The sequence below is a fragment of the Pogona vitticeps genome, chromosome 1 (genome assembly GCF_051106095.1).
Source record: "Pogona vitticeps strain Pit_001003342236 chromosome 1, PviZW2.1, whole genome shotgun sequence".
Lineage (NCBI taxonomy): Eukaryota > Metazoa > Chordata > Lepidosauria > Squamata > Agamidae > Pogona > Pogona vitticeps.
In genome coordinates, this window is record NC_135783.1 from 225971983 (window position 1) to 225997236 (window position 25254).

General features: G+C 41.6%; 1 protein-coding gene across 6 annotated transcripts in view; it reads left to right on the plus strand.

The window, feature by feature from the left end:
* Window positions 1–6795: 6795 nt before the first annotated feature.
* The window catches only part of NCKAP5 (NCK associated protein 5), a 762731-nt gene continuing 744272 nt past the window's right edge, over window positions 6796–25254 (plus strand). For 3 of the 6 annotated variants that reach the window (XM_072984241.2, XM_072984248.2, XM_078377084.1), the window contains exon 1: window positions 6796–7390. The gene's annotated coding sequence lies outside the window, so the exon portion shown is untranslated. Of the gene's footprint in view, window positions 7395–25254 lie in introns of all 6 variants that reach the window. The other 3 variants (XM_072984267.2, XM_078377077.1, XM_078377082.1) reach the window with 1 other exon arrangement.

The following is a 25254-nucleotide window of genomic DNA, read 5'->3' on the forward strand; positions in this document are numbered from 1 at the left end:
ACTCTTGTTGCCTCTCACACGTGCATTGGGAAAATCACCACAACATGTAGTTGTGGTGATTTTCTTTTTTTACTATGACCTCTGGTTCCCTACCTCACACTATGGCGAAGTTTCCGTGCAATTGTATCATAAGATGCCATAGACCTGGAGCATGGAAGAAAAGTCCAAATGTTCAGAAACAGAATTATGGCCAAAACATCAAGTGGTATACCGTAGAGTCACATGAATCAGCTGTATTGATATTTCTGCTTCTAGTAGGGAGCTGAGTTTGCTTACCCAAGATTAATTTCTAGAAACAATTTCTGAGCTACACTTTGAAATATTGAACATAACCTTTGAATGTTATCTGTGATCTCTTTACTTTCTTCCATGCGACCAACTTTAAACTGAACCCTTTTATATCTGGAATCATTTTTAGCTGCTTTAGTTCATGGTAATTCCTACTAGACATATTCCTAATTTAATATATTCATACCATATTTCTAATATTATATACAACTCTCCAAAGCCCCTTGCTTCCATAAAATACTTAGTGGAAAGTATGTTGATTGTTGAATTTTCTGCGAAAACCTGGCTTTACCATGAACTATAGAGATTGAGGCCCTGACTTGGCAAGCACTTAAATATATGTCTGACTTTTATTCTCATGAGTCACCTGTTGGAGAACAACAGATGTAATGGTATACACACAAACTTGCACATCCAAATGACCCACGGGACATCAGAAACATGCACTATATTGCATCTCTGTAAGTATATACTAGGAATAGCTATTCAGAGAAGTAGTTTAGGGGGAATTATTTTCTTATGACACTACCCAGGGGTATGCCCTTTAGCATGAGTATCTGGGTCCTGGTTTCCATGGAAGGTCAGGGAGAAGGTGTTATCCCAATGAGTGGCATACGCCAAAGCCCTGTAACTGGTCTGTTAGCTTTATGGCAGCATCCAAAAGGACCTTGTATAAGGCATGGTCTATTAGCCTTCTTTCCTTCCCAGATTCCCAAGTTCTGAGATGGAGCCTTCCAGAGTAGAACTTTAAGAAGACTTCCCCCTGTATGAATTACTCTTGTTGGCTCTCACACATGCATTGGGATTTGCAGTATTTGTTATTAGAAAATGAATGAATGAATTCAGGTCAGTTTTCTCTGACCAGCAGCAGCTCTCCAGGGACTCTGGCAGAAAGACGTTTTCTCCACAAACAAAGCCAAAAAGCAAAGCGTGCTGCTTATATACTGCCCCATAATGCTTCAAGCACTCTCTGGGGGTTTACAAGTTAATTATGGAGGCTACACATTCCCCCCTCCCCAGTGAGCTGGGTACTCATTTTACCGACTTCGGAAGGATAGAAGGCTGAGTCAACCTTGAGCCGGCTACCTGGGATTGAACCCCAGGTTGTGAGCACAGTTTTAGCTGTAATTAATTTTCCTTTTTGGAGATACAAAGGACTAAGCACAAAAGCTTCCCCATGCAAAGCCAGTACTCTACAGCTGGGATGTGGCCTAAGGAAGCCCAAGCACATGGAGGGCTTTTCATTGCCATACTAGGGACGTTTGGTACAACAGCTTTCATGTATGCACAACCTGCATCAATATTTATTTTTTTATTTTTTATTTTATTTAATTTATACCCCGCCTATCTGGTCGGTGAGGACCACTCTAAGCGGCTAACAACAAATATCATTGAATGCTGCTTGAAAAAACAGGATATCGAGTGTTCGTAGGGTTCTGTGGATTATACTTTTGTTTGTCTCCTGTGTAATATAAAACGCCATTATCTTTCCTGGCAGCTTGACTGCATGAACCATAAGAATAACATTTAACTCATTTCTGGAATTTCTCCTGGAAAATCCACATTTTACGCCATCTTTTCCTGAAGAAGAATTATAGAGAATGTGTATTCTTATTTGTCTAGCTTGGTGATCCAAGAAAGGTATTTCTTGACTTAGAACTTGGCTTCTTTGCTGTCATTTTAGATCAATTTCTGATCTAAAGTTCTGATAAAATCATGGTCTCCCTGTAATCTTTTTTAGTCATTATTAGTGCTTCATTACAAGAAAAATATTGAAAACAATACATATGAGTAGATTAATAACAATATATTTCAGTATGAATGGAATAAACCCTAATTTCTGGTATTTTGATAGTTGGACTTAATATCATATTTGTCTCATATCTGAAAGCATTGGGATATGTTAACTAACTGCATGAAAGTTAATGGCCTGTACCAAGTGACCAGTACATCTCTCCTTTGGCAAAAGGTTATTGGACTAAATCCATTGTTAGTTTCAGCAAGAGTAAATCCACTGGCCAAAATCATGTTGCTTAGTGTAATATTGTCATGTTCCCGTCTGTCCCTTGGTTGTTTCACCAATCAAAGGGCACAAGATACATGTTGTGTCACTGCAACCAGTAGATTATATCAACATTATGTATTATTGATCACAGAGGTCCAGGCCATGTGTCATTTTAAATAGAACCAAATAGAAGTTGTTTATTATTACAGGTGATGAAGGTACAATCAATGTCTTTAACTCTTAACCAAACATCCCACTTCATCCACCCTCAACCGCCAACTCTTCCTCTATCCACCCCAAACTTCCAAACTACGATCTCCCCAATCTCAAACTCTAAAAGTGGTAGAATCTACCAGATGGGCGGATTACAAATCAATCAATCAATCAATCAATCAATCAATCAATCAATCAAACAAACAAACAAACAAACAAACAAACAAAACAAATAAATAAATAAATAAATAAATAAATAAATAAATAAAAACTCCAATCTACGCTCCCCCTCCCCCTGCAGAGATTCTTGTATCTCGTGACTCCACCTCTCCAGCACTCTCATTGGTCCAAGCAGATGGCACATTAATATTAATGACCTGGGTGGACACCACAACTATGTCACCCTAGATTCAATGGGTGTACTCACTGACTCAGTGCTGGCTCGCTGGAAGCTTGATTACATTACCCCAGCCCTTTTATAAGCACAGATGTTTATATATTCTTATTGATTTTTTTAAACCCAGCAGATTCCAATAGTAGTACGCTAATTCAAAATGCTCAAATTCTGTTTCAGTAGCAAACAACTTACTGATTTTGTTTAGTCGTTAAGTTGTGTCCGACTCTTAGTGACCCCATGGACGAGAGCACACCAAGTCCTCCTGTTTTCCACTGCCTCCCAGAGTTGGGTCAAATTCATGTTGGTAGCTTCTGTGTCACTGCCCAACCACCTCATCCTCTGTTGTCCCCTTCTCCTCTTGCCTTTACGCTTTGCTAACATCAGGGTCTTTTCCAGGGAGTCTTCTCTTCTCACGAGATGGCCAAAGTATTGGAGCCTCAGCTTCAGGATCTGTCCTTCCAGTGAGCACTCAGGGTTGATTTCCTTCAGAATGCATAGGTTTGATTTCCTTGCAGTTCAGGGGACTCTCGAGAGTCTCCTCCAGCACCACGATTCAAAAGTATCAATTCTTCGGTGGTCAGCCTTCTTTATGGTCCAGCTCTCACTTTTATACATTGCTGCTGGAAAAACCATAGCTTTGACTATTTGGACCTTTGTCGGCAAGATGATGACTTACTGATTAGGGAAACAAAAACATTCTTCCTTATCTTCCTTTTATCCTAAGGTAGCAGACTCAATGCAAAATCTCATTGACTCTGGGTAGCAAACACCATGCATTCTCAATGGGAATTGCTACAGTGACAGACCCAACAGACTTTTCCCTGGGCTCTGCTATTCACACAGATAACATGGCATTGGAGAAGGTTTCAGTTTTCTTACTCTGCTGTGGCTTCTAATAGACATTCAGCTTATTGTTACTTAAACTGTTATTTTATCCTCTCCCCCACCCCTACCCTCCAAATTTTCCCATAAGGTTATATCTTTCTGTCCTGAAATAACCTCTATCAAGCTGTCCATTACTGTTCAAACCTCCATGTTATAATTACACTTCAAATTTCCAGGGCTACAGTTCTTATACCCTTAATCATTTAATACTTAATTGATATGAAAAATCAAACTTTGACAGTCACCCCCATCAAGTGAGTGTGTGGGACGTCTGGCTTGCATGTTTTCTGTTTCTCCATTGTACAATTTTGCAATATTGACAACTCTAGTGGGGAGAAATATTGGATTTATCCTAATGAGCTTTTGAAGGGACCAGAGGCAATAGAAAACAGGACTGCTCTGCCCATAGGGATACATGTGGCTTCTTCTTGCGTCTTTTGCTTTTCAGACGTATGGCAAAGAGATTTTTTTTTCTATTTCTTTGATAAGAAAAAAAATATTTGTCCAGATCTTTGATTTTTTTTTAATAATCTGTTCATACTACACAGTTGTTACACTGGTAAGAATACTGGTTGGCAAAAGGGAATAGAGACAGTAGGGCATGAGGATCTGAGGACTGAAAAGACAGCTTGCTTCCAGAAAGAGAGGTGGCTCACGTGATCCAGTTCAGCTTGCAAATAATTAGTGCACTCTGTCTATACATTTCTAGTTTCACTGAGACCAGGAGAACTGGAAGTGTAGGTTGAGAATTAGAACTATGAGAATAACATAGTGATAAATCCACCAGAGTGTCAGATCTGCAACCCAGTGGAAGCTGTATGTCTTCGGACAGTCCCTGGCCATAATTAGAATGCCAAATTTTCGAAGAGTTAGCACAAAAAGGGATTGCACATGGAATGCTTAGAAATGTAAGGCTCTAGAGCATTAATTTTAAAAGGCTTGTATTCAGCCAACTTGTTAAATCATGCAGTTCTTTGATAATTAAGTGTGGGGTTCTGTCTATATAATGTTACTTTCAACACAGTAATCCTTAAGAGCCACATTTTTCTGCACCTGGCAAATGTTAGAATTTCTGCATGAGACTGTCAGTGTATATTTATGGAAAACAGGTTGCGTTGTACTTCAGCCAATGAAAAATCTCCCTTTCTTTAGCACTTTCTTTCTTCTCAATATGCTGTTGATTATTATGATAATAATAACAGGGGAAACCTCTGAAAATTAAATGTCATAGGCTTCCTCTTGCATTAGAAAAACTACCACCATACCATCATCAACAACAACACAGTGGTGTTCCCAGGAGTTATGACTTTATATAGAAATGCCTCTGTATAGCACAGATTTAAATCAAGATTTGTTCATTTTGCTGTTTTCCCAGGGCACAATCCAGACCAAACTGAAGCCCATCTAATTCCCACAAAATTAAGTAGAGGGCAGCAAAACCACCCACATAATTCTCCCATTGGAATAAACAGGATTACCACAGCTTGATTTTGACTACATATTTGGATAGACCCTAGCTGCTTCATTATTAGATTATGTATCCAGAGTACTTTTACAATGGGAATGTACATTGGTGGACAAACTTGTCTCCAGATGTTCTTACTGATTAACTGCAAGTATTTGTTATGTTCAGCTACAGTGGATGAAGCTGCTGGGAGATGCAGTCCAAAGATGTCTGGGGTATTGTACTTGCCCACCTTGGTATACATTCTTACTATATCTTGTCACATATACTTTTGCAAGCCTAACTTTTTTACAGTTATGCATCAGCACTACTTGTTAAATAAGCAGTGGGGAACATATGGCGGGAGGGATTGCTATTCTCATTAGCCCCAGCCACAAGCCAGTAGTGAGGGTTGCTCAGAGTTGATGTTCAACAATATCTGTAGGGCCACTGGTTTCTCAGCCCATGTTAAATACACTACTGTAAATGTGTGTGCTTACCTACAAATTACTGGGACTGAATTAATTGGGACTAAACTCTGAGCAAATATGCCTAAGATTAAACTGAATAGCTGTTGTGGGTTTTTCAGGCTCTTTTGCCATGTTCTGAAGGTTGTTCTTCCTGATGTTTCGCTAGTCTCTGTGGACGGCATCTTCCGAGGACAGGAGTAGCACAGAGGACCAGAGCACAGAGTTCTAACTCCAGTTCTAACTGAAGATGCCGGCTGCAGAGACTGGTGAAACGTTAGGAAGAACAACCTTCTGAACATGGCCAAAGAGCCCGAAAAACCCGCAACAACCATCAGATCCTGGCCGTAGAGAATACATTAAACTGAATACATTATTGTTTGTAGAATACAATGTACATTTTTTCAGACATAAGTTTTGCTCAATTAAATAGGACTGGCTTATTGTTTCGTTGCTCACCCAGTCTTAGAAATGATTTTTAAGTAGCAATACAAACAAAAACGTGAAAATGCAGCTTTTGAGAACTACTGTACTTTTATTGAACCACAATTGTACTGCTTAATTGCACGAGACTTTTAAAGAACACTTCAGATTAAAAAAGAAAAATTAAAATACAGCCAATGCATGCCCCAAAGAGGAAACAAGAGAGGAACACAAAGAGTAAATCCAGAGGAAAAATCAAAATAAGGAAGAACAAGTAGTGTTACTTTCATTATGCAATAAATACAGATTTATTTTCATTCTGAAGTGTCTGAAGAAGGGAAATTAACACAAAGGTTATAGTCATTTTAATAGATTTGCGGCCAAATTATAACTATTTTCTTCCATTGCTTTCAGATTAGTTAAAAAAATTGCTGAAAAACTTTGAACAACATCTTTCTGTCTATATAGTCATGTTCAGTGCTGCTATTGTGGGAGCCAATGATATTCTGGCCATCTCTTTTGATGCCGTAGCCGAGAGCTTCTGGGACCTATTTCAGCTGCTGAGGGGCGTCCTTCAAATGCAAATTACTGCCAAATGAGATTCTTTCTACATTCCAGCCAATTAAAATACATTTAAAGGACAGCTGCTTCAAACAAAAACACAAAACAGAACAGAACAAAATAGAAAGAAAGAAAGAAAGAAAGAAAGAAAGAAAGAAAGAAAGAAAGAAAGAAAGAAAGAAAGAAAGAAAGAAAGAAAGAAAGAAAGAAAGAAAGCAGAATAGTATGCAACTTTATTGGGGGGAAAAACCCACCAGGACAAAAGTCACTAAGTTTGCAAAACAAGATCATATGGAGTAATACAACGGCTGTTAATCTCCCCCCCCCCAAAAGTAGTGGAACCTTTCGAGGGGCAACTATCTGCAGTCAGAAGCTAAGATGACATATATTCAGCACCACCTTAAGAGAGACAAAGCAGGGAGTGTTTGTTCGGGTGTCAGTTTTCTGCTCTTGGCTCTTTAAACCATGTGCGTTTGGCTGCTCGCCCTCTGTGGAGCTGCATACAAATATTGACAGAACACAGTGGTATTTGTTAAGCTGGGAAGTGAATGATTAAAACTGTGAAGGAAGATCTGAGGACTTCAGACCTTCCTTCGCCCTCCCCTCTCACCCCCACCTTGCCTCCTCCCTCAGCCGTCAGAGTGAAAGTGAAAATGCTGAATTTGGCCAAATGAGAGCCCTGACCTTCTTGCCCTCAGCTTTGCGTGGTAGGTAAGCACCAAGTTCTTGCCATTTTTTTTCTTTTTTGTTGCTTGATTTAAAATCTTACTATGAAAATGTATTTGGGTTGTTGGGATTTTTTTTATGTATCGCAGTGCTGAAACGAACTATTAATGCTTGTGACTGAATCTTGAGATTTGGGGAGAAGTTACGAGCCAATCTTGGTAAATAGACAGATGATCTGAGCCAGTCAGTGTGCCGCCTGAAATGCTAATGTTACCTTTCTCACAGTTCCATTACAGTGACTGATAGGCACATGAAATCTTCCGAGACATGTTAAAGACACACTTTGAATGGACTATTTGGGACAAGTAGAATTCACCTCAGAATAATTCCACCTCGTGGTGCTCAAGAGAGGGTTCAAAGTTTGCTGCGGAAGTTGTTCCTCCAAAACATGACTGACAGTGGGACAGTTACGTGACTTTCCTGTGCAAACTGTAGGCTTCTAAGAAACCTGTTTGACCTAAAGTTTTGTTTTTACTTGAATGACCATAGGAAAACATGGAAAATATAGTTTGTACAGTATTTGAAGAACTCAGTGTATGAAGGAGAATATGCCCACTAATCCAATTTTTTTAAATTTGATTCTTTGAAGGAAACTCCACTAATTCTCCCCCCCCCAAAAAAAAAAACTACACAGGAATTATTGTGACTGTTTCTTCCAGTCACTTCATATGAGCAATTCCAAGTTTAGAAATGTGATCATAGTTTTCCATCTCAGTTGCTTATCTTATGCCTTGGGGGCTTCACCTTTGTTAAATGTAAGCAAAGAATCCTTCATGCTATAGGATCAAGTTGCAATAGGAGGGATTTGATGAAATGTGCCTTGTTAATCTTTAATGTGTAAGTAGCACTGAGCAGATGCCAAATGGAAACATTTAAGAAACGCCCCATGTAGCTGGTGCCAAAATAAACGCTGGCAGTCTACAAAATAATATTTTCAAAATCATTTTGCAACAAACTTCAGTGTGTGAGTTCAAATATTCCACAATCCTTTCATGCATGTCAGAAAATGTACAAATACAAACTTGCCTATTAAAAGCCTACCTTGGGAGGGGGGGTGGAATTTTGCATGCTCTACTTTGATTGAATGGCACTTATTCATGAAGCGGTCCAGTTAAGCTCAATGGAACAGCTTGTTTAAATCAGTACTGCGCATCATTAGAGTTAAATCAAATTAGGCGCATAGTGAATGTTTATTGGCATATGCTGTATGTGTATGATTAATATTCAGAGCTACCATACAGAGCAACATGTTAAAAGTTATAGAAGCATTTTGTGCTGGGCCCTTTAAGAAAAACAATGTGAAGGAAGACACAAGGAGTACAGTAGTCTAAATTTTGGTGTAATTAAGGCTTGGGTGATGGTTGTCATGTCAGACCAGTTCAGGGAAGCTTGTAGCTTGTCTACTAAACAGAGTTGTAGACAAGCATTTCTTGTTACCACTGGAAGTTTAGGTGGAGTTCAGGGTTGAGGTGCCTGTTACATACAGCACTGATGTTACCTGTCTGTCATGGGTTTGGAGGGAAAGTTCCATCCTATGGGGAGTGGAAGGCGGGACATCAGGAGGAGGGGCTGTACTGTATATATATGTGATGCCTGTGTGGTGAAGTGGAGATACTGTGAGACACTGGGATGTGACGAAGCAGCAGCTGGGAAGAAGAAGCTGTTGTGGGAGTCTGTGTGTCAGACAAGGGTACTACTGTGTGTCAGAGTACCAACCTGATAGGTTCAGGTGTCTGTTGGTTAGCCAGAACTGATAGGTTCAGGGTCTGTGCTTCAAGTTAAGGGTTCTGTGTGAACCAAACTGTGTGTATGTATGAGTGAAACTAAGCCACGTTACTTTATCTTATTCACCTGATTGTTTATTTTTCCCTGTGTGTATTTAAAATAAACCTTATTCTTTTTATTGTTTAAAAATCCATCCCTGGTCTGTGTGACTTCTTAAAGGGAATGGTTGGTGGCAGCTTAGTTAACGTGTGGCAGATCCCAGTAGGTCTGGGTTTGTCACATTGATTGGTGTCCAGCGTGTGGGATACGACTGGTCCAGTTGTCCAGTGGTCCAGCAAAGCCTTGGCAAGTGTGCCCAGAGCAAGGGGGGTCTAGTCAGGGACAGTCTGAGGCGCGTAGGTAATCTTCTAGGTGTACCTCACGGGGAGGTGCGCTAGTAGAAGAACGTGCCAACTGGGGAGACTTAGATTAAGGTGCTCTGAGGCAGCCTGGTTTTGGCGGGAAAAGCTGAGGCAAAACTGCGTAGTAACAGTGATCTAGCTTGCCAGCTGAGAGGCCCAGCAGAGGGGGGTAGGCTCTGACTCGATACTGTTGCAAGTTAGTGCTGAAGAACAGCAGCAATCTCTAGGGAGAGCTGGTTCTGAGGCAAGAAGGAAAAAAGTGGTCGTTTTATTTTGAGGCTTGACTTTTTAAAGCAGCCTGTTCTGAGGGGGGATTATGCCCTTGACTCGAAGCCAAGTAGCAGACATGAGTGAAGTGAAAGACCCCCAGATTGACCAAGGTTCTGAGGATGAATTTGGCTCAGTGCAGGGTGACAGCACAGGAGAGCAGAACCCAGAACTTAGAAAATTGCTCCTAGCCCAACAGCATGAACTGAGGATGAGGCAATTTGAAGTGGAGGAAAGGTTAGAGAGAGAAAAAATGGAGGAAAGGGAAAGAGAGAAACAGCGGCAATTTGAATTAGAGAGAGAGAGAGAGAAAATTGCTCTGGAAAAAGAAAGAATGGCGTTTGAATTAAGAAAACTGGAACTGATGAACCAGAACAATAATAACAATAGGGATTCTGAGGGAGGCCAATTGTCTAAGGCTGATCTGAAGAAATTCCCTGTGTACCACAAGGGAGATTGTCCTGAGGTGTTCTTTTCCCTAGTGGAAAGAGCGTTTGTGGACTTCTCAGTGAGGGAAACTGAGAAGATGACCATCATGCGATCTTTAATCAGTGGTAGCCTGGCTGAGGTTTATGCCGAGATGCCTGAGGAACTGATGAAAGATTTTGCAGAGTTTAAAAAACTGGTGTTTGCCAGACATGGGATAAATGCGGAACAGCTGAGACAAAGATTTAGGTCCCTCACCAAGAAACCAGAACAGACTTTTACCCAAGTGGGGGCCCAATTGGTGAGGCTGCTTGAGAAATGGCTATCTCAGGAGGGGACAGAGACCTATGAGCAGCTTAAAGACTTGATAGCACTGGAACAGTTCTATTCAGTCCTGCATGGGGAATTGAAATTCCAGGTGAGGGAAAGGAAACCGAGGTCTGTGGCAGAAGCCTCAGAGATCGCAGATTTTATTTCCCAAATAAGAAAGCCCTTGGGTGAGGGGAAATCTGTAGGTAAACCCAAAGAAACCTACAGCAAGTACTCTCAGGGACCAGGGAAAAGCCAGCAAGGGGGAGGGGCCCATGGTGAAGGGAAGCCCTCAGACATGAAACTAAGACCTCAGATTTTGGAGGGAAAACCAAAACAAGATGAGAGAGAATCAAAATACACCAGAAAATGTTATTTCTGTCAGGGAAAGGGTCATCTAATCTCAGAGTGTGAGAAATTAAAGCAGCTAAAAGGAATGGTGCCTCAGGAGTCTAGTAGGACCAAGCCAAAAGCTGTGTTCTGTGTCCAGAAAGAGCAAGGCTCAGTGTCACTGAGGGAGCCTGTTGCCATGGCTACTCAGTCTGCAACAGCTACCTCTGCTGATCAGGCTGAGGAAAATGGTCCTCTTGTGGAGGTAAAGCGCTGCTTGCTGGTGAAAACAGATTCCCAGTTGTTTGAGACAGCAGGGGTGGACGTAGGAATACTTGACCGTCAGTATAGGGGGCTGCGGGACACTTGTTCCCAGGTAACCCTGTGCCATCCAGATATCATCCCTAGGGAGTTTATAATCCCAAATGAGAGCATGAAGGTGGCAGGGATTAAGGGGCAGGTAATCTCTCTGCCAGTAGCAGAGGTACCTGTCAACTTTCAAGGCTGGAGGGGAGATTGGCGGCTAGCGATTTCATCGACTCTGCCAGCAGCCGTGCTCGTGGGAAATGACCTGGCTGAACATGTGAAACGGGTGCTAGTGATTACACGCTCACAAGCCACCACAGGGACAGTTCAGGGGGGTAATGATGAGCCAGAGACGGAAGCAGAGGGGAGTTCAGAAGCTGTGGTGGAAACCTTAACCACAGACAGCAGATTTGGACAGGAGCAAAAGGCAGACGCCACTCTCCAAAAGTGTTTTGAACAGGTGACTAACGCCCAGCTAACACCTGAAACCCCAGTGAGATTTCTGGAGAAAAAGGGGATTTTATATAGAGAAACCCTGAGGAATATCTCAAAAGGGGGAGATGGGATCAGAAGTCAGCTGGTGGTACCTGAAAAGTATCGCCCAATGATCTTACAAAGGGGTCACTCTGACATGTTTGCTGCACACTTAGGGGTGAAAGAGCCCCTTGATTTGATCAAACAAAATTGGGAGCAGATCACCCAGGATGACCCACAAGACGTTGTGACTTACATAGACACCTTGATGAATGACCTAAAGAGAAATCTAGAGCTGGCAGCAGAAAACCTGCAAGCTCAGAAGGTCAGACAGAAAACATGGTATGACCACAAAGCTAGAGAGAGGCACTTTGACCCAGGGGAGGAAGTGCTTTGGCTTAGGCCCTGCAGAGAGAACAAACTGCAGCTCAAATGGGCAGGACCATATAGGGTCATTTCCAAGATGTCAGACCTGAACTACCTAATAGAGCAGGAGGAGAACCAAGCAAGGAGGGTGGTTCATGTGAATGCCCTAAAACCCTACTACAGAGGGGAACAGAGGGTTTTATTCGCGATAAAAGCAGCTGAGAGTGAGGAAGCTGAATTACCCTTCTGGGAGGGTAGAGGGGAAGTAAAATACAACCCAGAGGAGGTAAAGATCAGTCCTGCACTCACCCAAGACCAGCAGCAAGAACTAAAAATGCTGCTTAGTAAATATCAACAGGTGTTTTCCAACAAGCCGGGGATAGTGAAGGGAGTGATGCATCGGATCCACACAGGGGATGCACCCCCGCAGGCAGTATCCCCATACCGAGTAACGGGACCCTATAGGGACAAGGTGCGGAAGGAGCTGGACGAGATGCTGAGGGAGAACATAATCGTCCCCTCTTCTAGTCCTTGGTCCTCTCCGATAGTCCTTGTGGACAAGCCTGATGGGAGCATTAGGTTTTGTGTCGATTACAGGAAATTAAACCGTGTAACCACTCCTGATGCCTACCCAATGCCCAGGCTAGACAACCTGATTGAAACCATAGGGGGTTGTCGGTTCATCTCATCATTGGACCTGGTAAAGGGATATTGGCAATTAAGAATTGATCCCAGGGATCAAGAAAAGACTGCCTTTTGCAGCCCTTTTGGTCTCTATGAGTTTCGAGTCCTGAGCTTTGGTCTCAGAAATGCACCAGCCACATTCCAAAGGCTGATGGACCAGACCTTGGCAGGGCTCAGTGACTTTACAGTGGCCTACATTGACGACATAGGGATCTTCAGTAATACCTGGGAAGATCACCTGATACACCTGGAGTTAGTGCTGCAGAGGTTAAGTGCAGCAGGGCTAACAGTAAAGGCCAGCAAGTGTCAGCTGGGTAGCCCAGAAATAAAATACTTGGGTCACATGGTAGGGGGAGGAGTGATAAAACCCCTGGAGGCCAAAATAGAAGCTGTTCGTGATTGGCCTAGACCCAACACCAAGAAAAAAGTCAAATCATTTCTTGGGTTGGTGGGCTACTACAGAAAGTTCATCCCGAGGTTTAGCGAGATTGCGGCTCCGCTGACCGATCTGACGAGGAAGACGGCTGATGACCGCATCCCGTGGACCAGCGACTGTGAGGCGGCGTTCCAGAGGTTGAAGGAGGCGTTAATCAACTATCCTGTCCTGCGTGCTCCAGACTTCGACCGGGAGTTCATCATCTACACCGATGCGTCTAACAGCGGGGTAGGAGCAGTTCTGTGCCAGGAGGATGAGAATGGTGACCAGCATCCAGTATCCTACCTGAGTAGGAAACTTCAAAAAGGTGAGAGACATTTGGCAACCGTGGAGAAGGAGTGTTTGGCCATAGTCTACGCGATCCAGAAGGCCAAGCCTTACATCTGGGGAAGACATTTTATTCTGTGTACTGACCATTCACCATTGCAATGGTTAAAGACAATGAAAACCCACAATAGCAAACTTATGAGGTGGGCTTTAAACCTACAGGACTATGACTTTGAAGTGAAGGTGGTCAGAGGGTCAGTGAACTGTGTTGCTGACGCCTTATCAAGAAGACCTGAAGAATGAAGACGGCGAAAGAAACATGGACTATATGTGTATATAATGATGACAAAAAGTTAATGTACCTGTTTTTTGAACTTGGTTTGTATGAATAAAGGTAAATGGATGTATTGTATATGGTAAATGTTTAAATGCCTATTTGCTATGGTTTAACTTAGAATGTAAGTATAAGTAAGTATAATATGGTATGTATAACTGTTTTGTGTATTTTATTCAGGTTGTTTTTTGGTGAAAAGCACGTTAGCTTTCCCCCTACAAAACAACTTATAAAGAGGGGAGGTGTTACATACAGCACTGATGTTACCTGTCTGTCATGGGTTTGGAGGGAAAGTTCCATCCTATGGGGAGTGGAAGGCGGGACATCAGGAGGAGGGGCTGTACTGTATATATATGTGATGCCTGTGTGGTGAAGTGGAGATACTGTGAGACACTGGGATGTGACGAAGCAGCAGCTGGGAAGAAGAAGCTGTTGTGGGAGTCTGTGTGTCAGACAAGGGTACTACTGTGTGTCAGAGTACCAACCTGATAGGTTCAGGTGTCTGTTGGTTAGCCAGAACTGATAGGTTCAGGGTCTGTGCTTCAAGTTAAGGGTTCTGTGTGAACCAAACTGTGTGTATGTATGAGTGAAACTAAGCCACGTTACTTTATCTTATTCACCTGATTGTTTATTTTTCCCTGTGTGTATTTAAAATAAACCTTATTCTTTTTATTGTTTAAAAATCCATCCCTGGTCTGTGTGACTTCTTAAAGGGAATGGTTGGTGGCAGCTTAGTTAACGTGTGGCAGATCCCAGTAGGTCTGGGTTTGTCACAGTGCCATCTCAGGTTATCAGCCTGATACTTTGAGGGGAGGGCAGCTTCTTTTGTGAGTCTTGTGGCTAAAACTTCCTAGCTTTCTCTCTTTTGCTTTAATGTTGGTCTCATTCCCAATCTTAACCACCAATGGTATTTTATTTGTAACTCAACTGCCAAGAGGTTGGAATTGGGGGGCAGAGCAGATAATAATAACATGATCCTGTGATCTTGTTGCAGTCACAATGATTGGTATATTCTTATTTATCAAGTTCATGGCTGAATGAAAAATTCATTACTGTAGAAATGGAAAAAATGTAATTCTAGGGCTCCTGGTACACCCCCCTGGCTGCTTTTTTGCCTCCTAGCTTTACACTTTTTCCAACAAGAAAGAAAGAAAGAAAGAAAGAAAGAAAGAAAGAAAGAAAGAAAGAAAGAAAGAAAGAAAGAAAGAAAGAAAGAGAAAATTATAGCTCTTGGAAGCCTCTAGAAGTGGGAATTCAACTTCTCAATAGACCCCTCGCTCAACATGGAAAAAAATACTCATATTTCCAAACTGGAAGTGGACATCCTACCATGCTAGTTTTATTGACATTTTGGATGGTTTTTGTATCTTTGGTTAATCCAGGGCAGATAACTGGGCCCTGGGCCCACAAAGGTTGCTCATCCGTGCAGTATGTGGAACATATCTGTCTACTGTTTACAATTCAATGATGGTTCTCAAAAGAAAGAAAAGATGAGGACTCCCCCCCCCCCCCGCATGAGTGAGGTTACAGAATATTTTTTTGAATGGTATGCGCAGTTCTGGCCTTTGAACCTGAACGAGGATAATCTAAAACATTGCCTGGAGAATTTTGGTTAGTGGTTGTCTTAACAGAACATTAAATAAATGAAGCAGACTGGGATTATGTGCAGAAAAGGGCAAACAAAGTGATAAAAGGGCTGTAACTACTTCCCTATGAGGAAACGCTACAACACGTATGATTTTTTTAGCTTGGGGGAAAAGGTAAGTTGAGACATGATAGAGATATATAAAGTGATGAATGGTTTGGAGAATCTGGATGGTGGAAGATTCAGTAAAAATAAAAGAAAGCACTTCTTCACAAATGGTGCTAGTTGCAGATGTAGCAGTAGCAACCAGTTTATAATAGATATTTATTCTTTCCAATACGAAGAGCAATATACCTCTGAATACCCATTGCTGGTGAGAAGGTATAAGAGGCTTAGCTTGCATTCACATCCTGTTATGTAGGCAATCAACAAATGCTTAACTGTGGCATGGACATAATACTGAACTGGACAGGGCTTTCTTCTGATTCAACATTGCTTCTCCTTGTTTTCAGCCCATGAGGAAAGTATTGACTGCACCATTAGACAGAGGGATCTAGTTGCTTCAGGCTGTCTATTTTTTGGTGTCATGAAAAGGGAGCAATTGTTATTATTAATTTCTTGTTCTTATTCATGGTTATTAATTTATGACGATTGCACTTTTTGCTGTGCTACGGAGGCAAGATATATATTTCTCACCCAGGTGCCTAAGTAGCATGGGTTGGCCAACGTACCATACACCTTGTTTACAGGGACAGGGTTATATTTGCTGTTCCTCTCCAGAAATAGAGTATCTTGGGCCATTCCTCGATGAATGCCTCATGAATAACGTTTCTCTCTGCAATGCCATTCACTATGGCCGTCTACTCCTTCATCCCAAACAGGAATATTTGAAGGTCCTCAGAATACACTGACAAGATCTTCTCATATAGTTCCTGCACAGCATACGGATGACAGGGAATTGTTGATCTCTTCCTGGCCATTCTTTACAAACCCAAAGACCATGTAATGATGGGTGGACAAATGGAGGGGGTCATCACCTCATTACAGGAAAAGCTGTTAACTTTCCAAAATAGTTATGCAATAATTCCACATCAAAGAACGAATCAAAAGAGCTACTGTTCCAGAGGGATTTGTGAGGTATGTTAAGGAAAACCATAAGGAAGCTGAATACCTCAAACATGGCTCATTTGTTCCAATATGTTTGCTGGCACTACATTTTATTGGGCAGCTGCCGAAAGACTGACATAAAACTAAGCATTTTTCTAGTGGGCTGCATTCTAAATCTCTCACTGATAGTTAAGGATGAAACTTAGTAGTCAGATGCTATAAATAATTTTCAGAAAGCAGCATAGTTCATCATAGGGGTTGAAGAAGAAGAGAAAATGCTGAGAAACATTTTAAGACATTTTTTGAATTTATGATACGCAGCAGAATTTATAAATCAGTTGTACCCTGCACCATGGATATGTGCCGTCTTCTGACAAATGTGTAAAAATGGACCAATTTGAGGCATTTATGTGTTTCTGAGACAGCCACAGAGCAGAGCCCAGGGGCATTAATGGGTTAGAGAGGCACACAAGTTGCAGTTAGAAATTGAGAAAGCCACAGAAAAACTCAGGAAGACTTTGAGTTGGTGGCAAAAGAGAAGGAGAATATGCTCTTTGTCTTAGAAATGAATCTTCCTTACCTTTCCTGATACAAAATCATTCACTGAGTCATCAAAGACTACATTGTGGTCAGAGCAGGACTAATTTCAGATTAAAGGAGGAAGAAGGATGTGCCGGGGTGGAGAGAGAAAGGACAGCAGGTATAGAGGTGCATAGGTTTTCATCATTGCCCTCCTAAGAAGGAATTAAAAACAGCTTTGTCTTTGCCCCTTTAAAGTCTCTAATTCAGTCCCTTCCCTTAGGAAGCCAATGAAACAATTTCCTAGTAGTTGGTGGGGGGGGAAGGGGGGATAACAATGCAACTAAAATAAAGTATCTAGGTCTGCAAACTGTCACTGGCTGAGCACTTCTGCCTTGCCTGCTCCTGGCTTTGCCTTTTACATTTTCTCATTGATGGGAATGTGGTTTTCTAGACTAGAAACACAGACTTAGACAGAGATCAGATTGGAGTGTCTGCAAAAAAGGCGATCTGGGCATCAAAATGTGTCCTCTTGTTCCATCGAAGAGTCCTGCAAAGAGCAGGACTGTGGACAACACACTTACAATGTATATATGGTTGTTGTAAAGTATCAGGTCAGCACTGACCATATTACTATTACTACTTCTGATACTACAACTATTTTTGTAAGTTCATTTTAAAAAATGTATTCTTGATTTTAAAAAATTGCTGTAGTACACCCTGAAAAACATTAGCAAGGATTTGTGGTCTTCTGGTCTGCTGGTTCTGGAACCAGACAGCACCGGACAGTCAGGTAGAAATAAATCCCTAACGTTATGCTAGAGATGGGCCTGTAGATCCTCTGATTTAGATGAACTGAAGCTTTCTGCTCTCAATGCCACAGGTAATATTCATGGCCCACTGTATAGTATTTTTATTTAATTTATTTAAACTATTTTCATCCTGCTTTTCTCCTTTAAAAAGGACCCAAGGTGGCTTATAACAATGAAAAGACAGCATTTAAATTAGTTGAAATTAGTATAGAATACTAAAAGGATCAATGAATACAAAACTAAGAAACAAGCAACACCAAAATACGTTCAATGCTGTAAGGATTAGGATGATGTTGAAAGTAAGGTTGGTTATGATTTGCAGTCTCCTTCTCCCGATTGCTTTTGTGTAAATTGAAGTTGTCTACGTGGCCACAGTGCTGGACTGCGTATTACATTTCTAAGTACAGTATTACACATATTAGAAAGATGCTAGCAACAATTGCTTCCCTGTGGCCAGTTACTCTCATCTTGGCTATAATATTTAGACTTGCTGGATCACCATCATTGCGCCAGTGAGAATATTCAGTAGGAATCTGGAGAGACACCCTTGTGACAGGGCAAAGGACAAGCTGTATAAACGCACTTAACAGTCATGTTTTTAAAAATAAAATATAAATTGCTGCAGAATTGAATCTGAGCAGCAGCAGTTCCACAGGGTGGTGGGGAAGGAAAGTTTGTTTGTTTGTTTGTTTGTTTGTTTGTTTGATTAATACCCCGCCCATCTGGTCTATACGACCACTCTAGGCGGCTTACAACGTAACATAAAACCTTAAAACCAAGAATATTACATAAAACATTCAATAGGAAATTACAATACAAAATGAAGAGGAAATAAAAAGAGTGAGAGAATAAAAATCAAGAACTGACAGGAGGGAAGGCTTGAATGTACATCCATGTTTTTAATTGGCTTTTAAAAGTACCTAGGGACTGCGTGGATCTCCGGAGGGAGGTTGTTCCAGAGGCGAGGAGCCACCGCTGAGAAGGCCCGATTTCGTGTCTTTTCCTTCCGGGCCTCCTTCGGCGTCAGGCTCCTCAGCCTCACCTCCTGACTCATGTGGGTGATCTGGGTAGAACTTGGTGGGAATAGGCGTTCTGCCAAATATCGAGGTCCTAAACTGTTTAGGGCTTTATAAGTGAGCATTATAACTTTGAAGTCGATGCGGAACCGGATGGGCAGCCAATGCAGTGCAGCCAGAGTAGGAGAAATATGTTGGTATTTTCTCACTCCAGTAAGGAGTCTGGCTGCCGCATTCTGCACCACTTGGAGTTTCCGCATCAGCCTCAAAGGCAGCCCCACATAGAGAGCGTTACAGTGGTCTAATCTTGAGATTACGAGTGCATGCACCAAGGTAACCCTTTCTTTGCTGCCATGATCCTCCTGAAGATGCTACATGCATTGGAATTGGAGCCCCTCTTGACACAAACAGAAGCTGCCTTTCCATACAGATAGCCCTTGGGAGAGAGATTTTTCCTGGAGTTATGGAGGCTGCGAGTCTTAAATGTTCCCTCCCCAGCAACTGTAGTCTTAGAATGCAGACTTCAGCCATGGCTTCTGTTTATTTACTGTTTTTTTTTTTAAATGTATACATTCATTGCATTCAACCAGTTAACATCGTTAGTTGGCTTTTCACTTTGATCATGACAATCTGCGTGGGAAAGAATTTTGAATGCCACAGCTGTGGTTGAGAATGGGTGGGTGAAGTGTGATCCTCCAGATGTTGTTGAGCTGTAACCCCCGCCAGCGCTGCCCAACATAGCAAACAGTTAGAAATGTTGAGAGTTGCCTCCGACAACATTTAGAGGCACACACTTTGTTTATCCTGCCACAGAGACAACTATCCATCTGTGCAATTGGTATAATGTGTGGACTGGCCCATAAGATCCATGGCTGTATAAGGTAAATATTCGAGCATCAGCAGTGTTTCTTCTATGCTGCTGCTTTGTTTTTGTTTTTGTTTCTTTTAAAATTGAATTTCTTTTTATAGATTTACAGAACAAAGTCTTTTCATTAAGTCTTTTTAAGAGAAGGAGGGCTGCAGATAAGAGAAATCGGAGCCTTAATTTTGTGGATGTTATTAGTCTAGTTTTTAGTAGCTGCTTCTTAGATGTTGTTCATGTCTATATAGATAAGGGCATAAATAACTAAGGAACAGATTCTTGGCCTTGATAGGAAGAAAAGCTATTAGACGATCCTAATGAACCAGCAGAGAGGAGGCACTTCTCATGAGTAAGAGAACAAATAAGCACATAAGTGGGTTAATTAAAAGGTCTTATTAAACAAGCCAAGAAGCTAGGAGACCTGGGCTAAATGTGGCCCTCCAGATGTTGCCGAACTGCAACTCCCAGCAATCCTTGCCCACACAGCCAATAGTTGAGGAGTGTTGGGATTTGCAGTTCAGCAACATGTGGAGGGCCGCACTTTGCCCAGGTCTGAAACATTATTGGTGATCACTACTTTAAGCATCTAGATGAAATACCGTAATAGCCTCTTGAAAGTATCTGAAGCAGACTTTTAGCAAATTTTAAGTCTCACTGGAGAAGATGCCAGGGGTTGGAAGCCTGTGAGTAGCCGTAAAGAGCCTACAACAGACAATAATTTGGCCTTTTGTGAGGGAGAGTTTTCTGAGATAAGAGAAACCTGAAGGCCTGGAGAAGAAATCATTAGTCAATGGGAGTTATCAGCAGGTAACTAGATTTACAGCATTCTCCAGCAACCCATGTCTCAGAGGGCTTGCAGGTATCTGAAATTCGTGGATCCACCAGAGCAGCCTGGAGCTACTCATGAACTACACACACATTTTTCACCATAAAAAGGTGAAAATTGCTGACCAGTGATTGTTATTTGGTCATTATTTGGACTTCTGAAGATTTGCTTCAGATCTGGCAAAAGATTTACTTGACCATCTTATTCACAGACTATTTTTCTTTTTCTTTTCTTTCCCTCCTGTCTTCTTTCCCACACAAAAGGCCAAATTATTTAGCTTTCTCACCTTGTGTTTAGTTGTTAATTGTATTTATTGGTTTATGATAGAGACTGTTATTATTAACCAATTTGATTTATCGAATTTTAATTGATTTATAACTTGGTATAATGGTCTTTAGCAGGCAGGGCTACAAGAAACAAGGAATTTCTCTTATACATGGAAATTCACTGCACAAAAAAAGAAAAAGGTGAAAGAAACCTACCAACTTCTTTCTCCCTAAAGGAAGATGTGCTGATAATGAAGACAAATCTTTAGAACTTCCTATCCCCAGCTTAGATTGGTCAACTGATCATAGATGTGCAATGTATGAGACAGGTTCAGAAGACTCTGCCACTAACTGTTGACGGAGGTGGGGATCCTTGGCCTGGAGAAGCGAAGAATAAGAGGCAAGACATGAGCCACCCTAAAATATCCAAAGAGCTGTTGTGTAGAAATTAGTACAAGCTTGTTTTCTGTAGCTCCAGAAAGTAGAATGGAAAGTAATGGATTCAAAATAGATTGGGTTCTTTTTAAGGAGAAAGGAGATAGATAGATAGATAGATAGATAGATAGATAGATAGATAGAGAGAGAGAGAGAGAGAGAGAGAGAGAGAGAGAGAGAGAGAGAGAGAGAGAGAGAGAGAGAGAGAGAAATTTTGCCCAAATGTTAGGAAGAGCCTCCTGAGAGTAAGAAGCGACTGTCTTGAAGGGTGATGGAGGCTCCTTCACTGGATATTTTTAAACAGAGGTTTGATGGTCAGGGTTTTCAGGAAAATTTAGCTGTGCATTTCCTGTTACAGTTGGGGGCAAAACCCAGTCATCTCTGTGATCCTTTCTAGGGATGACTGGAGTTGTCCAAGGTAGACCTTAAAACACTGACTGATTTGGTAGCAAAAATGTAAGATGTTCTTGCAGTTATTCAGGTTCGTTATGCTCTTGAAGGTCAGGATGCAGTCCTAGGTGTAAGCTCAACCGAATACAATGTGCTCTTTGTCTGAATAAACATGGACAGCATTGCCTAGCAAGTCTTGCCCTTGTAAGGTGGGAACTGTAGTTCCCTCCTTTGTAGCAAATGCACTTACACTGGACTATTTAGGTTAAAATCACAGCACGACATTAAGTGGGTGTTCGCTCCTAGAAAAGACAGAATGAAAGAATCAACCATTGCACACAGAAGTAAAGCATCTTAGTTAACATCACAGAATACTTGGCACTCACTCTAGTTCTCAAATCCAGGTTTTAATGGGGATTTTTGCCTGAGATGGGACTAAAGGATTCACTATGTGTAACAGCAAACAGATGTTCACTTACATTACTTTTTTTTTTTTTGGAACCTATTCTGTGTCTTTCTCTTTTTCTACTCCCTGAACACTGAATCATTTCTTTGCGTTATTCAGGTCTGTCCCTAACACATCACGTCTTTGGCAGACTAAAGATTTAACAGCTAATTTACATTGGTAAGACTTTGTAAAACAAGGTTTTATACACACTTTTACATTGACAGGAGGAAGGGGTCACACAACTGCAGTTAAAGCAACTTAGGAAAAAGTGTAATGGTATCATGAGTGTATTATTCCTCCCTTTTAATCAAAAAATTGCATAGACTCAGTTACAGATGAGTTACACTTGGAGGCCAAGCTTCTTAAGCAATTTCATGTTCCCAAAAAAGCATCTCCCATGTTCTCAGAAATTTAGTGGGACACCCATAGGTCACAAAGGGGTTTTGAGCTGATGGGAAAAGGCAACTGGGCCAACATGGTCTGTCTGCTTTGTTGCTGTGGTGCAGCAAAATTAATACAGACAGTACATACTGAATGTGGATGTTATTTATCCACACTGCATAGCTTTTGCTGTGATGTGTGATTAAATGCAGATTCTACTGCATATCTGGATGTGTATTCTTGATAGTACTAGCACTGGAATGAGCTTGGAGAGTTAGGGCAACCTGAGTTCCCTCATATAGCCATACCACCAAATCTAATTACACTGGTGACTTGCATTATGACGTTAATTTGTTCCAGCGAAATCACTGTAGAACGAAAACATCGTAATGCGAAAATAAAAAGCCCATTGAAACGCATTGAAACCCCTTCAATGCGTTCCAATGGGCTGGGAAACTCACTGTCCAGCGAAGATCCTCCATAGGGCAGCCATTTTCTTTGCCTGTGCAGTGAGGAATCCGTCCCAGAAAACAGCGGGGAGCCATTTTATTCACCTGGTGGCCATTTTGAAACTGCTGATCAGCTGTCTGAAAATCATTATTTTGCGAAGAATCGGTTCCCGAAGCATCGTAAAGTGAAAACCCCCTATTCAGACCATTGTTTTGCGATCGCAAAAAGATCATCTTAATGCAGTTTCGTCATAATGCGGGGCAATCGTAAAGCGAGGCACAATTGTAGTTCAGCCGTGGCATCATATTTACTATATAATAACTGACAGCCAAAGTAGGGAAACATTTTGCTTTTTGGAAGCCTCCAGTCAACATGGCAAAGGGCAAGTATTATGGAAGGTGTTGTCTGAAACATCTAGAGGGCCTAAAATTCTCCATTTCTCCCTTAAGAGCCATATCTGCTTGTGTGAGACATTTGGCAAGTGAGGCTGAACCCAGCAGTTCTCGGTCTTTGGGATTTCAGCCGTTTAGGGCTGCCTTTCCAGAATCCCTCATCACTTGTCCATGCTGGTTGAGAAATGCTAGGACTTGAAGGCCACAGCATCTGGCAGGTACTGGTCTAAACCGCAGGCTTTGTCCCTGCACAGGCTTTTGACAATAATGACTAAGAGCCAGGCTTTTTCAATCATAACTCCATAAGTGTGGCTCCTCATCATGAGATGGATGGTAAAAATACATCTTTGCTGGGTCCTCAAAAGAACAGTTAAGAATGGAAGATATTTCTCTGAAGTGGCCGGGGCGTTTTCAGTGGGATGTAAAATGTTTAGTTCAATCGAGAACTTTTCTACTATTGGAATGTCCAGTTATTTTGTTATACCACCTGTACCCCAACGCAGAACGGTCTCTCTGCATCTGCTTACTTTCCTATAAAGCTATTTCAAGTGATTTGGTTGGTTGGCTGGTTTCTTTTTATACTATCTTTTTCCATGCGAACAACCCAGTGTGATGAATGTTGTGACTAAAGTGAACAGATTAGAAAAGTTTACTTATGTTCTTAATCAAAGATCTGCTTTTGGGGGGGGGGAGTACAGATTTTGTTGAATTTAATGAGTGGGGAGCATCTCGGAAGGGTCTCCTTGCTTGCTCATTCATTCATGAGACTGAAGCTGATACAAAGGCACTTCTTCATGAGGAATGTTTTGGGGTAGAATTGCAGTTTAAAGCAACAATGTGGTCAAAGTTAAGTACTTTTAAAGCCCATGGATACCAGTAGAAAGGGGTTTATGTGAATCCTTAGATCTCTAGTGGAAATCAGTGGAAGGTCTCTCTCTGTCTCATTCTCATCGACTTTTCCACAGAATGTTGCAGTACATGGTCTCACAGAGCCTCTCATATACAGGTTTCAAAACATGTGGCAGAAGTGTCTTCGATAGAATTCTTCAAAGAATTAAGACTGTTGAATATCCTGGGGAAATCATAACATGATACAGAGTACAACTGAATAAACATAAATGATTGTGTGGGCGTAGAACCGTATGTCTCCAACATTTTCTTACAACAAACAGTCCTGTGTCATCTTGAAGATTGGCAGCTTTTAATTGGTATACGTTTTCCTGGACTGCCGCCCTCCTTTGCAGATGCAGTGGGCGGCAGTCCATGAAAACATAGGCCAAATAAGACTTACTAGCTTTTTAGGTGCCACAAGACCGTTTCTGGGTTTTGCTGCATAAAATTAACACGGCTACTTTTCTGAAACTTTTCCATCATTAGTTTTGAGCACAGAAGTGAAACTGGGATTAGGGGAGGCTCTTGTGAGAATGCGAATTATTTGGTCTTTCCAGTGGAAAAGTTTGCTCTCTATGTACTGCCTGTAAATAATTCAGGCCAAAGGTTGACAGTGAACCATCTATTCATCAAAGGAAGCCAAATCTCACTCTTTGTCCCAGAGAATCAACACATTCCTGGGCTCGGTAGCTAGATTGTTGCATCTGAATGTGGGAGATCCAGCTGCAAACCCCTTAGCCTTGAATTTTTGTTAAATAACATTGAGCAGGTCACTCCCTTTTGCTCCGAACCTACCACATTACTTTGCCAGTGGATGAATAAGAACCATAAAACACTTTTTGACATTGGAAAGTGCTACATGTACTTGGTAATAATGTTGCCAAATTGTACGCATCTTGAGGAATAGAAGATAGTGTAATGAAAATTTGCAAAGATGCCATTTATGAAGAAAATGTTCCTTGTGATGTAGTGAAGGATAAACTGCACCATAAATCACATCTCCGCAGCCTCTAAAGAGCTGTGAGGGAGGATGAGAAAACAAATGAAATTCTAGAAGGTTCTATCGAAGGGGAGGTGGCTCACCAAATACTGAAGACCTTGGCGCAGTGTACTTTTCCACTTCCAACAAAAGGTCTCTCC